Source organism: Salmo salar, chromosome ssa21 (genome assembly GCF_905237065.1).
Source record: "Salmo salar chromosome ssa21, Ssal_v3.1, whole genome shotgun sequence".
Lineage (NCBI taxonomy): Eukaryota > Metazoa > Chordata > Actinopteri > Salmoniformes > Salmonidae > Salmo > Salmo salar.
In genome coordinates, this window is record NC_059462.1 from 15,683,160 (window position 1) to 15,697,852 (window position 14,693).

Genomic DNA, 14,693 nt, shown 5'->3' on the forward strand with positions numbered 1-14,693 from the left:
CAACTATCTCTTCCCCTACTGTATTTATTTATTTATTTAGCTCCTTTGCACCACATTATTTCTATTTCTACTTTGCACTTTCTTCCACTGCAAATCTACCATTCCAGTGTTTTACTTGCTATATTGTATGTACTTCGCCACCATGGCCTTTTTTTGCCTTTACCTCCCTTATCTCACCTCATTTGCTCATGTAACAGGGTTGGTTATGTTTCCACTTGCCTCTAAAGAAATGTGAATTTAATGTTCAAGCATTTTTATTGCTTGGTTCAACTCTGATGACAATAAGGTGTGTTGTAATTGGCCCCGCTTGCAGATAGGGGGAGATCGCGAACGTCAGGTCTTCCAAGTATGAAAATGTGATGCAAGGGGTAGGTCACGTTCTGAATACTGTTTTATATTTTACAATGTGTACAAGTTTGCTGTACGTTACTGATTTATACATGTGTGGGTATATGGTACCTGTTAGGAATTGAGGGGCTTTCTGGGATGTGCTTTGGCATATGATTGCTGTAAATAAGTGTGTTAGCTAGCATACACCGATGTAATGGTCACATAAGCCCACTGCTAACACAGTTGTCTTCATGCTACAGATTTTGCCATCGACAGCCATCAATATCGTTAAGCCCTGCACAACTAACGTGCTGTTTCCCATTTAACAACAGAAATAAATGATGCTCAACTGGGACCACTAGCTGATGTGATTTATTAGGAGAAAACACAACGCAAGGAGAGTACGATATACATCTGTTACACTGGTGCCGTGACTCGTCTTCTTGTCTTCGCCGGACGTCAGGTGGAGGGATCCGAGTCCCGGCTTCAAGAAGTACTGTGGTTGCTGATGCACGCCAGAGGCCTAGGTTTCGCATTCTGCACAAGTGGAATTATCAGGGAGCTCCTGGTAGCATAAGTGAGTGGGGGAAATATAATGTACTGTTTATTACTTGTATGTGGTGATGCTGTCATTATTTAGTGATGTAATTGTGCTGTCACGCTAGTAACCTTCCGAAGCCAATTAACGTGAGGGCGACGCCATTTTCTACCACACGGTGGCGACAACTATTTATTAAGGCGTTTGTTGTTACTTTTCTGTGTTGATTCTTGGTCTTGTTAGACAACCACTATTGAACTTTTACTTTGAGTGCATTATGTTCAAGCTGATTTTATAGAAGTGTTCATATTGATTGTGATAACATTTTATTTTATTTTAAAAATGGAAAGTTTTGGGAGAGGTAGGAGAGTTCTCATGTTTAACCCTTCACCTCCAGTGGGTAGGGGGGCAGCTATTTCTCCAGTTACTTCCACACCTCTGGCCAGGCCAACTGCACAGGCAAGTGTGCGGTTTCCACATGATTTAGAGCTACCTCAACTCAGTGCATTCGAGCCAGTTTCACCTAGTCCTAGGAAGGAGGATGTGTCTATGGATTTCCTGGCGGGCATTGTTAAGCAGATAGGTTACTCCATAGGTGAAAATATTGCCTCTTGTTTGGAATCAAAGGCTATGGGAGATGGGGTGGGACAGAAGGTTGATAAATGTTGGTGGTACCAAGGTTGGGGCTAGCTCTAGTCTAAATGTAGTGGTGAAAAATGATGTCAGGGAACCAGTCTGTTTCAGGGGGGATGGTTCAGAGGAATGCACAGTGCATGAGTGGGAGGAGACCATGTTAGTGTACATGCAGAAGAAGGGCTATGGTGGGCAGGAAAGGTCAGATGAAGTTTTGGGTAAGCTGTCAGGGCGGGCACGTGACGTGGTAAGAGTAAGCCTACGCAGTAACCCAGTTGACTTAAGCCAGGGCCCTAGACCAGTTTTTGACATTCTGAAGCATCACTTTAGTGACACAATCAACACCGACATGCCCCTAGCTGATGTTTATTCTACGTTGCCAATGGAAGGGGAGACTCCATTTGATTACTGGATCAGACTGAACAGGGCCATAGAGGTGGCAGAGGACTGTTTGAAGGGGCAGAACAAGGAGCTAGACAATCCATCACGTGTTCTGACTATCATGTTCATCAAGCACTGTCCGAACCCAGAGCTGTCATTGATATTCATGTGCAAACCATTGCATGAGTGGATGGCTGCAGAGGTCCATGGCAGGCTGGAGGAGTACCAGAGGAAGTGCAAGGCTCCACGTCCCTTGCGGCTGGCCCCATTGGTCACCACACTGACGCAGGAAGTAAGTAGGCCAGTGTCGGCTGTTGCAAACTGCCCGGACCCCTTGCAGCAGCCCACAAATTGATTGGCATGCTTGAACGGGTCTTGGAGCAGAGGCCACAGCAACCGGTAGGCGGCTATGATAACCGTTTCCAGAGGAGGCCCAGGAGAAGGGAGAACCCGTCTTTGCAATGCAAAGTGTGTGGGGATGCGAATCACAGCACAATGGCCCATTGTAATTCTAACCACCTATGCTTCATCTGTTACGCAGCTGGGCTCACACGTCAAGAATGCCCTCGCACTTCATCGGTAACTCCCGTCGCTCCATCAAACAGCAACACGACACAGCGGCAGGAAAACTAACTGGCCCGCACGGGATGGTGGGAAGTGCTGGGCCTTGTGAGGTGCCCCAATCAGATAGTGGTGTAGATTTAGAGTCAATATATTCAAGTGTTTGTGATTAAGTCAAGTCGAACAAAAAGTCATTATGCAAAATACACAGAGAATGCTCCACAACGATGAACTCTTCATGTGTTACTGGGAGATGTTATAGAGGTGGGCAGGAGAGGAGAAAAAAGGTGAGCGCTATGATTGACAGCGGTTCTATGGCATGCACATTGAGCTCAACAGTGGTGCCACGCCTTGAGAAAGCAGGTGTGCTCAAGAGTGGCTCCCTCAGTAGTGGTGTTGGTTGGCTGCGGGGGGTTGAAGACCAAACATGTAGGTGTGTGTGAATTGAATCTGTCTGTGTATGGCAGCAGTGTCTCTGTCCCTGTTCTAGTAGTGGATGGCCAACGTGATGAGCTTATCCTAGGCAGCAACGTGATAAAACGCCTCCTCAGGGTGCTGAGGACGACTGGTGACAGAAGATGTCATCATCTGAACACAGTGGAGATGACAAACTGTTCCGTCTGCTGGCTAATGTAGAGAGATGGAAAGGGACTGAAGTGCCAGAAAGAGTGGGCATAGTAAGGCTGAAGCGGGCGGTCACATTGGAGCTTATGCAGGAACATTTAGTCTGGGGCCGGCTGTGTACGCCTCAAAATGTTTCCGCGGGCAGTGCTGTTGTTATTGAGCCTACGAGGACACGCTCAAGACCAAAAAACATTATAGTGGGGAGAACAGTAGCGACATTGTGGAGCGATGGCTGGGTCCCTGTCAAAGATATCAATCCCTCACCAAAGCTAGTGACAGTGAGACGCAATGCCAAGGTAGTGGACGTTTTTCCTTGCATGGCATTAGAGGACTTTGACACTGACTCTATGGATGGGCCCACTGTCGAACCGGTCCCCCTGGTGCAGCAGGTACACAAAATGGATGACAATCCAGACTTTGACAATGGTAGTGGAGATAGCTTGACCGTTGACAGTACCGTCAAACCGCACAGAGTGACAAGTGAGGTGTCACGAATTAGGGCTAGGTGACATTGACATTGAGTCCACTCAGTTGTCGCAACAGTGTAAGGCCAGCCTAGTTCAGCTTATAGCCCGCTACGAGTCTATCTTCTCCCGGCACAAACTAGATTGCGGAAAGGCTATTGGATATGTCCATCGCATCAGACTCAGTGACACTAAGCATTTTAGGCTACCTTACCGTAGGCTCTCCCCTAACCATTATGACAAGCTCAGGCAGGCCTTGGATGAGATGGAAGAGCGAGAGATAATCAGGAAATCCAGCAGTGAGTATGCCTCCCCGCTCATGCTGGTCTGGAAGAAGTCTGGTGATCTGAGACTGTGTCCAGACTTCCGATGGCTCAATGCTCGCACCATAAAGGATGCTCACCCTCTACCTCACCAAGCTGATGCTCTGGCGGCCCTGGGTGGCAATGCCTTCTTCTCTACAATGGATTTGACCTCAGGCTACTACAATGTGGAGGTGCATGAAGACGACAAGAAGTTTACAGCCTTCACTTCTCCTTTTGGGTTATATGAATATAACCGTCTTCCACAAGGACTATGCAACAGCCCAGCTACATTCATGAGGATGATGTTGAGCATTTTTAGGGATCAACGTTTTTCTAGCCTTCTATGCTACCTGGACGATGTGTTGGTTTTTGCCCCGACTGAAGAACTTGGATTGCAACGCTTGGAGTCAGTTTCTGACTCCAAGCGTCAAAGCCCATAATCTGAAATTGTCTCCAAAGAAATGCCATTTCATGAAGAGGTCAGTGCAGTTCTTGGGGCATGTCATCAGTGAAGGTGTGGCCACAGACCCAGAAAAAGTGAAGGCTATTGCAGGGATGACAGAGAAGGATCTCATGGAGGATAACACGGACGTGCCCTCCCAGGGGAAGATTCGGTCCTTTCTCAGAATGATTGTCTATTACCAGCAGTTCACTGAGGGGTGTTCCACCATCGCTAAGCCGCTGCATGGGCTGACAACGGGGACAAAGGCACCACGCCATGGGAAAGGCAAGAGGAAAAGAGGAATACAAAGGAAACTCACAGCAGCAGACTGGACTGGTGAGTGCAAACAGGCCTTTAGTCAGTTGAAACAAGCTCTCCTCGATCAGGTCATGCTAGCTCACCCTGATTTTAGTAGACCTTTCTTGCTGTCAATAGACGCATCTAGTAATGGATTAGGTGCTGTCCTCTCCCAGGTGCCAGAGGATGGGTCTGCAGCCAGACCCGTAGCATTCGCTAGCAAATCCCTTACTTATGCACAGTCAAAGTATCCTGCCCATAGTTTAGAGTTTTTTGCTTTACGCTGGGCCGTCTGTGAGAAGTTTAGTCATTGGCTAAGCCTTTTACTGTATGGACAGACAACAACCCATTAACGTACATCCTGTCCAAGCCCAAATTGGACGCCTGTGAACAGAGATGGGTTGCTTAACTCGCTCCATTCGAGTTTGACATCAAGTACATCCCCGGGCCCAAAAATGTCATTGCTGATGCACTCAGTAGACAGCCATTTGTGCAGCCGAGCGCTCTCCACCGCATCACAAGGGTTCCATACAAGGCCATGCTGGAAGAAGCTGCAGGAGTACGTGCTAAGAAGGTACAAGATGTGTTCCGCTGGTCCACCCATTCGACTTTGAAAGCTGCTCACCGTCAATTGAGGCAGATGCCTGTGAAATTGTCATGGACTGCCAAACTACCTCCTATCGTTCTCCTGGTTCTCTGTCAAAGGAAGCGGTGTTAGCAGTCCTGAGGTCGCAAGGGGAGGCTGGTCTACAGAACTGTGTGCTGCTACTGCCTCAGCTCACTCAGTCACTGGTGCCATCTGAGATGTCAGATGTGAGAGTGCTATCCCGTGATGACCTGATATCAAAGCAGCGCCAGGATGACGCACTCGCCAGAGTTGTCTTCTACGTGGACAGGGGCCGTAGACCTTCTAGGAGGGAACGTGGCCATGAACCACTCGAGGCTCTGCGGATTCTGAAGACCTGGGAGAAGCTCACTCTGAAAATGGGTGTACTATATCGTGTTACCAAAAGTTTGCTGTCAAATAAGAAGACGTACCAGTATGTAGTACCCACCTCAATGAGGGCGACAGTTTTGAAGGGTGTCCACGATGAAGCCGGTCATCAGGGGCAACAGCGGACGTTGTACTTGACGAGACAGAGGTTCTTCTGGCATGGTCTGGAGTCGGATGTGAGAGAGTATGTCAAGACCTGCAAGAGGTCTGTGATCAGTAAGGCCCCCGAGCCAGAGGCCAGAGCTCCACTGGAGAACATCATCACGACTGAGCCCCTCGAGTTGGTGTGTGTGGACTTCTGGTCTGCTGAAGACTCCAACAACCTTGGATGTTCTGGTCGTCAATGATCCTTTTACTAAGATGGCCCATGCCTTCTTGTGTCCGAACCATCAGCTAAAGCAGTGGCCCTTCAGCTGTGGAACAACATCTTCTGTGTGTATGGTTTTCCTCGTCGTATCCACCCTGACCAACAGGCCAACTTTGAAAGTAAATTGATTGCTGAGTTGTTGAGTGCTGCAGGAGTCCAGAAGTCGCACACAACTCCCTACCATCCGATGGGGAACGGGGGAGTCGAAAGGTTCAATAGAACGCTGGGAAACATGATCAGGGCTTTACCTACGAGAGCGAAGCACAGGTGGCCCCAGAAGCTGAAGTCGTTGACCTTCGCCTACAACTGTACAGTCCATGAAACCACGGACTATGCCCCTTTCCAGTTGATGTTTGGGAGAACCCCACGTCTGCCTGTCGACATGTTTGGTACTGTGCTGCAAGACTCAGAGGTTGTAGACTTATGACGAGTACATCAAGTCCCTGACGAGAGACCTGAGGGAGGCCATGGAGACGGTACAGGTGTCGGCAACCAAACAGCTGAAGAGGCATGCGGGCCTCTACAACAGGAAGATCAGAGGAGCTCCAGTGGAGGTCGGTAATTGGGTGCTCCTGGCGAATAAGGGTGAACATGGAAAGAGAAAGCTGGCGGATCATTGGGAGAACAACCTCTATTGTTACGGAGAAGAATAGTGACATCCACATCTTCAAGATACAGAACATGTCGACTGGCCAGGAGAAAACGGTCCACCGTAATCTGATAATGACTGTAAACTTCTTGCCTCGCCCTGACACTGCCTTGGACACACCTAATACGGGAGACCGTGAGGATCCGAGTGAGGAGATGGAGGACTCATCCATGAACGATATACCAGAAATGGACATTGGTGAGAGGACTAGTGTGTGGGTAACAGAACAGACCTCGGGGGAAGCACAGCCGGAGCACTCTGAAAAAGAAACCCCAGATGTGCTGGAAGATGGGCCACTGGCGAGGGACCCTCAGAACTCACCACATTCTGAGGGTGCCACTGGTGGCACAAGCATGTCAGGGCTAACCATTGGAGAAGAAATGTCCGAACCCTCTGAAGAAGAAAGGCATTCTGAAGATGCTGCTGGTAGCACAAGCTCCAGCAACAGTCACAGAACCCTTGACCTTGACAATCCACTGACTGTGAACAGTGACCCACCAGTGGTGGTTGTAGGTGAACAGGTTAAATGTACTAACTCTGTTAGGCCTGTCAGGTCAGGGGCTGGTCGGGTTAGGAAACGCCCAGTGAGACTCATAGAGACTATGCATACACAGAGGGTTTTTCATACAGAATTCATTAGAATACCTGTGTGGGTGTAGGATTAGAATCCAAGTCTGTAGCCCTTTTTTTCTTTTTTTAACTATCAAGAGACCCCATGGAGGTCATGGGTCTGAGGTCAAGTAGGCCAAGGTTTTTCTGTCTGAGGTTCTTATTGTCACTGAGTGTACTGAACATGTAACAGGCATGTTTTCCTACGGGGTCTTTGAATTCCCCTAATTCTCTTTAGAGAATAGTCTTTGCACTGGAATATTTGGTGACATATGTATTGCAAGGTATTGCATACCTCATTTTGTTTCTTTATAGTATGCAAGTGTAATTCAGCAGGGGAGAATGTAACAGGGTTGGTTATGTTTCCACTTGCTTCTAAAGAAATGTGTATTTAATGTTCAAGCATTCTTATTGGTTGGTTCAACTCTGATGACAATAAGGTGTGTTGTGATTGGCCCCGCTTGCAGATAGGGGGAGATCGCGAACGTCAGATCTTCCCAGTATGAAAATGTGATGCAAGGGGTAGGTCACGTTCTGAATACTGTTTTATATTTTATATTTTACAATGTGTACAAGTTTGCTGTACGTTACTGATTTATACATGTGTGGGTATATGGTACCAGTTAGGGATTGAGAGGCTTTCTGGGATGTGCTTTGGCATATGATTGCTGTAAATAAGTGTGTTAGCTAGCATACACCGATGTAATGGTCACATAAGCCCACTGCTAGCACAGTTGTCTTCATGCTACAGATTTTGCCATCGACAGCCATCAATATCGTTAAGCCCTGCACAACTAACGTACTGTTTCCCATTTAACAACAGAAATAAATTATGCTCAACTGGGACCACTGGCTGATGTGATTTATTAGGAGAAAACACAACGCAAGGAGAGTACGATATACATCTGTTACACTCACATTGTATATAGACTTATTTTTCTACTGTATGTTTGTTTTACTCCATGTGTAACTCTGTTGTTGTATGTGTCAAACTGCTTTGCTTTATCTTGGCCAGGTCGCAATTGTAAATGAGAACTTGTTCTCAACTTGCCTACCTGGTTAAATAAAGGTGAAATAAAATAATTAAAAAAAACTCATTTTTATGTCTCTGTGTCCAGTATGAAGGAAGTTAGAGGTAGTTTTGTGAGCCAATGCTAACTAGACTTCCAGTCATTATGCTCACGCTAGTTAGCAATTGTGCTAGCGCTAGTTAGCAACATCCTTCAAACTGCACACAGAGACATAAAAATGGCATCCACGAGTTCATCTGACTCTGGGGAAGTAGATAAAAGGCCTCATTGCCAAAATCCCGAAGTATCCTTTTAAGATTTCCAATAGCTATTTACAAGTACTGTAAATGATTTTATGTGTGCAAAATATATCAGCCTAACAAGGGCGAGTCCTGGTTCCCTGGATCAACAGGTAACGACAAATAAATCCAGTCAAATCAAATTATATTTTTTATTGACAGGCTTCTCACATAGTAATTAAAGTGTCATAGTAAAAGAATCAAATAAGTGACATTGTAAATATAGTAAAAAATGTAATAAAATAAGACTAAACTAAATCAAGAACAAAAGAAGGATGCAGATCAAGAAAATAAGATCAAACAAAAATAGCCTATAGGCATATAGGGTGAATTCGGGCAAAAGTGGTACACTTTTTGCATTTCCATCTTCTATAACGTCTTTCTACATCTATCCAACACATGATACACTATACAGTATATAAAAAAGTATATGGACATTAGAAGAAATTAGTGGATTTGGCTATTTCAGCCACACCTGTTGCTGACAGATGTATAAAATCGAGCACACAGCCATGCAATAACCATAGACAAACATTGGCAGTAGAATGGCCTCACTGAAGAGTTCAGTGACTTTCAACGTGGCACCTTCATAGGATGCCACCTTTACAGCAAGTCAGTTAGTCAAATTGAAACGGTGACTGCGAGCCAGGCCTAATCACCCAACATCAGTGCCTGACCTCACTAAAGCTCTTATGGCTGAATGGAAGCAAGTCCCTGCAGCAATGTTCCAACATTTAGTGGAAAGCCTTTTCAGAAGAGTGGAGGCTGTTATAGCAGCAAAGGAGGGACCAACTCCATTTTAATGCCCAGGATTTTGGAGTAAGATGTTTAATGAGCAGATGTGCACATACATTTGGTCATGTAGTGTACATTTCTGAAATCCCCAAGATGTTTCCTAATCACACACCCAACAATGCTGATATCATATTCACAGGAGGCATGACACCCATTTGTGTACACTGAGACAACCATATTTTCAGTTCGCATTTGGTAGACTGACAGCAGGTTAGATAAACTGGGAAACAGTTATCATAGTCCTCATTGAGCAGGTTGTCATCAAGGATCTCTCTGTACTTTGTTCCGTTCATCTTTGCCTCGATCGTGATTAGTCTTCCAGTCCCTGCCGCTGAAAAACATCCCCACAGCATGATGCTGCCACCACCATGCTTCACTGTAGGGATGGTGCCAGGTTTCCTCCAGATGTGGCGCTTGGTATTCAGGCCAAAGAGTTCAATCTTGGTTTCATCAGACCAGAGAATATTGTTTCTCATGGTCTTAGTCTTTAGGTGCCGTTTGGCAAACTCCAAGCGGGCTGTCATGTCTTTTACTGAGGAGTAGTGGCTTCTGTCTGGTCACTCTAGCATAAAGGCCTAATTGGTGGAGTGCTGCAGAGATGGTTGTCCTTCTGGATGGTTCTCCCATCTCCACAGAGGAACTCTAGAGCGCTGTTAGAGTGACCATCGGGTTTTTGGTCACTTCCCTGACCAATACCCTTCTCCCCAGATTTCTCAGTTTGGCCGGGGCGGCCAGCTCTAGGAAGATTCTTGGGGATTCCAAACATCTTCCATTTAAGAATGATGGAGGCCACAGTGTTCTTGGGGACCTTCAATGCTGCAGACATTTTTTTGGTACCCTTCCCCAGATTTGTGCCTCGACACAATATTGTCTCGGAGCTCTACAGACAATTCCTTCGACCTCATGGCTTGGTTTTTGCTCTGACATACACTGTCAACGGTGGAATCTTATATAGACAGGTGTGTGCCTTTCCAAATCATGTCCAATCAATTGAATTGACCACAGGTGGACTCCAATCAAGTTGTAGAAACACCTCAAGGATGATCATTGGAAACACTATGCACCTGAGCTCAATTTCGAGTCTCATAGCAAAGGGTCTGAATAGTTATGTAAATAAGGTATTTCTGTTTTTAATAAATTAGCAAAAATGTCTAAAAACCTGTCACCCTACTATGGACATTTTTGCCCATGTGCATAGAGTGGAATAACTACAGTGCAGTAGCAGCATAGAATTACAGTATAATGAAATGATCTACATTATCTTACATGCTGTAAGGTTACATAACTATTGCATTGGTCCAGTAGACCAGGGTTTCCCAAACTCGGTCCTGGGGCCCCCCTGGATGCGCGTTTTGGTTTTTGCCCTAGCACTACAAAGCAGATTCAAATAACCATTCAAATAATCATCAAGCTTTGATTATTTGAATCACACTTACATCTGTGGAGATTTAAGTGTGTACAGAATATGAATAAATGGTAAATGTGTGGTGGTAGGTTGCAGTAGTCAGCCCAGGGTTCAGCTGTTGGAACAGTCTTGTGACTTAAGGGTAGACGCTGACTTTGAGACAGGTGGTCTGAGACTTGATGTTCACCCTCACTGCGGTGGATCCCTCTCCGCTGCGCGTCGCCTTCTCCCGCCTTCATGATCTGTTATCTGATGCCCCTTTCTGGTAACGGGTGACGTGTATCTGGACCCCCTCATCTGTGGGATCCCGGGTTGCAGGGTTCTTCGAAGAGGCTCCTATACATAAAGAAAGAACATTGAATTGTATTTGAATTGCACAAGATCTTACACAAAAAGTTTACAAAATGTACTTAAAAGTAACGCATTTAATAATATTAAAACTTACCGTGAAGAATAGTCTTTAGAAACAAGTCCTTGAAACAGACATTATCCCTTGCACCAGTCCAGGTCGTGGCGATGGCAAGCCGATTTGACAGAATGCAAGGTAGCATCTGCCACCCTGTTGACTTCAGGTCCTTGGCACCTTTTAAAGACAGAAACCTTAGCTACAAATGCAAAGGTATTAGAAATGACACACTTAACATATTTCTTTCCCCCACTCCCTATATTTTATATACATGTATTGTGACTGTATAGAAACGGATATGAGCTTTACAATAAATATTAACATGTAATATAAATGCCTTGTGTTAAAATTCTGAGTGGAGGAATTTAGAACACCCTGCTGTCATGTCAGGTTACAACGGTTGCAACAACAGGGTCAAAGTTGAATGTCTCTGGCTCCTTCCCGGAAAAAGCAGTTGCTATATACAATTCTGAGCACACATACAAGTCTGTCCTGGAGCTTGGTGTCCTGGCTCAGCCTGTTCTCCAGCAGCTCCAGGTCTTGCCTGTCCTCCAGCTTAAGATTGATATCATCAGGAAAAGACAAGTCTCCAACCGACCGATTGGCCTGTTGTTAGGCTAAAAAGGTATTCATCTTATTATCCATCTCGTGCTTTCGGTCATTTACTGTTCCCATACGCCACAGCAAAAGTTTTATCTGGGGAAAAAAGCAGTTAATCCCCGTAACACTCCGAAAAACAATTACAAACCATGATGTTTAAGGCTACACCAAAAGGATATGTTCTTACCTGATTGCCCAGTAGCAACAAAGGTCCTTAGCATGGTAGCAACCTGCGCCACTTCTTCACTCAGTGATCTGATACCACCCGGACCTATAGGAAAAAAGGAGCAGATAATCACTGTCACACTCCTGAAAACAATTATACACCAACAAGAGATGTGCAAGTTATGCCCAGATTATCATAGTCTCATCTGGGCTAAATGGAGGTACATGTAGTACATTCACATCCGTCATCCACGTGCTGCTGTGATGAATATGATGTTGGGGAATATGATGCTTGTCCTACTTGAAAGACAGATTATATGAATAAAGGGGCTTGTTTCTCCTCTGAAATTCCATCAGTATTTACCAGGACAGAATATATCCTCCAATTGACTTTTTCATGAATAATGCTTCACTTACTTGTATTTGGACTCTTGGCCCCTCGATGTGGTGTCCGTGTTATAGGGGAGACAACTAAGAGGAAAAAAGTCTAGGCGTATGTACATTTGGAAATGGAATGTATCATATAATCATGCATTAAACATTTTTATTTTACATACCAGCTCTAAAGTTTGCTGGCACCTCAATGTTTTCATGGTGCACTAGAGGCTCCTGATACGGTGGGACTGGCATTATGCAGAAACACATCCTCTGGCAGTACGCAAAAACACATCCTCTGGCAGTACCAAAAACACATCCTCTGGCAGTACCAAAAACACATCCTCTGGCAGTACGCAAAAACACATCCTCTGGCAGTATGCAAAAACACATCCTCTGGCAGTACGCAAAAACACATCCTCTGGCAGTAACAAAAACACATCCTCTGGCAGTACGCAAAAACACATCCTCTGGCAGTACCAAAAACACATCATGGGGACCACCGTCATTGCATTTTGATACAACAGAATTACATTCCATTTCCAATGGAACGCTGCATTTGCCTTGCAGCATTGCGTTGCAGAGGCAGTTGCAGTTAGTTTGGTGTGAGTCCATAAATTGGATTTATCGAACGTATGCCTCAAACTGTATGCGTGGCCATCTTGACAGAAATGGTTGCAGAAGGTGAATGTTTGAACTTTTGTTGTATACATATCCAGATGATGTGTACTATTTTGCACAATGACGCTGTCAGTGTGTTCGAAGCGTAACATGACGATCACACACTGACAGCTTCATTGCGCAGAATGTGACGCAGTATAATCTGGATATGTGTGCAACAAAAGTTCAACGTTCACCTTCTGCTACCATTTCTGTCAAGCCGTCTACGCATACAGTTTGAGGCATATGTTCGATAAATTCAACATATGCACCACACAGAACGTACTGCCTCTGCAACGCAATGCAGCAAGGCAAATGCAGCGTTCCATTGGAAATGAATGTATTTCTGGTGTACCAAAAAGCACTGTTGGTGTGATCGAGGCTTAACGGTCGTCTCGCGCCGAACTGTGTGGTCAAATCAAAGGCACTCCTTTGATGTAAAGTTTTTTGGATGAAAATGAAAACGCATCAGTTTGTCACTTTCAACGAGGTTGGAGTAATATGTTCAACTATTTAAGACATTGTCTCGAATCTAGGTTGTGCCTTTAGATTTTGAGAAAATTAACAACTAAGGAATCATTTTTCACTTATATCATTGACTTCTCAAACCCCAAACTCTGGCCTGGTCTGCTTTGCATGCTGCTGGAGCATGATTTGTACATCAGTCAGTCACCATTTATCCACAATGCCTCATGGATTTGACACTCCCGAACACAGCCATTTTCTATGAGTTTCCCACTTGTATTCATGGATGCCCAAAACCTTTTCCAAGAAAAGAAACATACATTATTTTGTGTCTTTGTCTCTCTGTGTTTCATACATTTCCTTCAATTCGCAAGAGGCTGAATGTATTTCACCGAGAAAGCATCTGAGCGAACAAAACAGCTACCATCTGTCTCTGTATATGTAGCCCATCTATCTGATGCTGTCTGGTCAAAAAGAGTATGACATCATTGCAGCCAGTAGCATTGAATGCAAGGGAAGCCAGCGAGCATTTGACCTCCCTTGATTAAATTTTTTTTTAAATAGCCAATCAGCGTTGAGCTAAACTGAGTGAGCTGAGCTATGAATGGTCCTGGTGCACCCCAACAAAAATGTCAAGGGAAGACAGTTTGGATTTGGCTTCACAACATATCAGAAGCCAAACATCATTGACTGAAAAAAACATTAATTGTTGCATCTCCTTGTGTCGGTGTCCTCCCGTGGCTAGCTAGCGATTTCCTAAATTAGCCATGGATGGAGATAGCGATTTGGACCTGTGGTTTTACTTAATTTGCGGCGCTGGCCAATCATTATAACGCCGATTCTGATCCATCCACGAATTCATACGTTGTGCCCCTGGCCTGAAAGGGTGGAAGTTCAACATGTAGCTAGATGTAGTAGACTAATGTTAACTAGCTGGCCCGGCGCATCGTTGCCCATGAAAGGAAGTTAGGCTAGCGAGCAAGCATTTTAGACAGGAAGCCTAGCACAACAAAAACTAAAAGTGTGTACTGTATGACAGAGTCATAGAATGTTTAGGCATCATGAAAGAGGATGACATTGGCGCTTCTTTACAAGTAGGGTGAGTCAACATGTTTTTTCTACTTGCACACACACACAATTTTAATATTTTCATTTATTTATTTTATTTCACCTTTATATAACCAGGTAGGCCAGTTGAGAACAAGTTCTCATTTACAACTGCGACCTGGCCAAGATAAAACAAAGCAGTGTGACAAAAACAGCACAGAGTTACACACAAACAAACGTACAGTCAATAAGACAATAGAATAATCAAACAA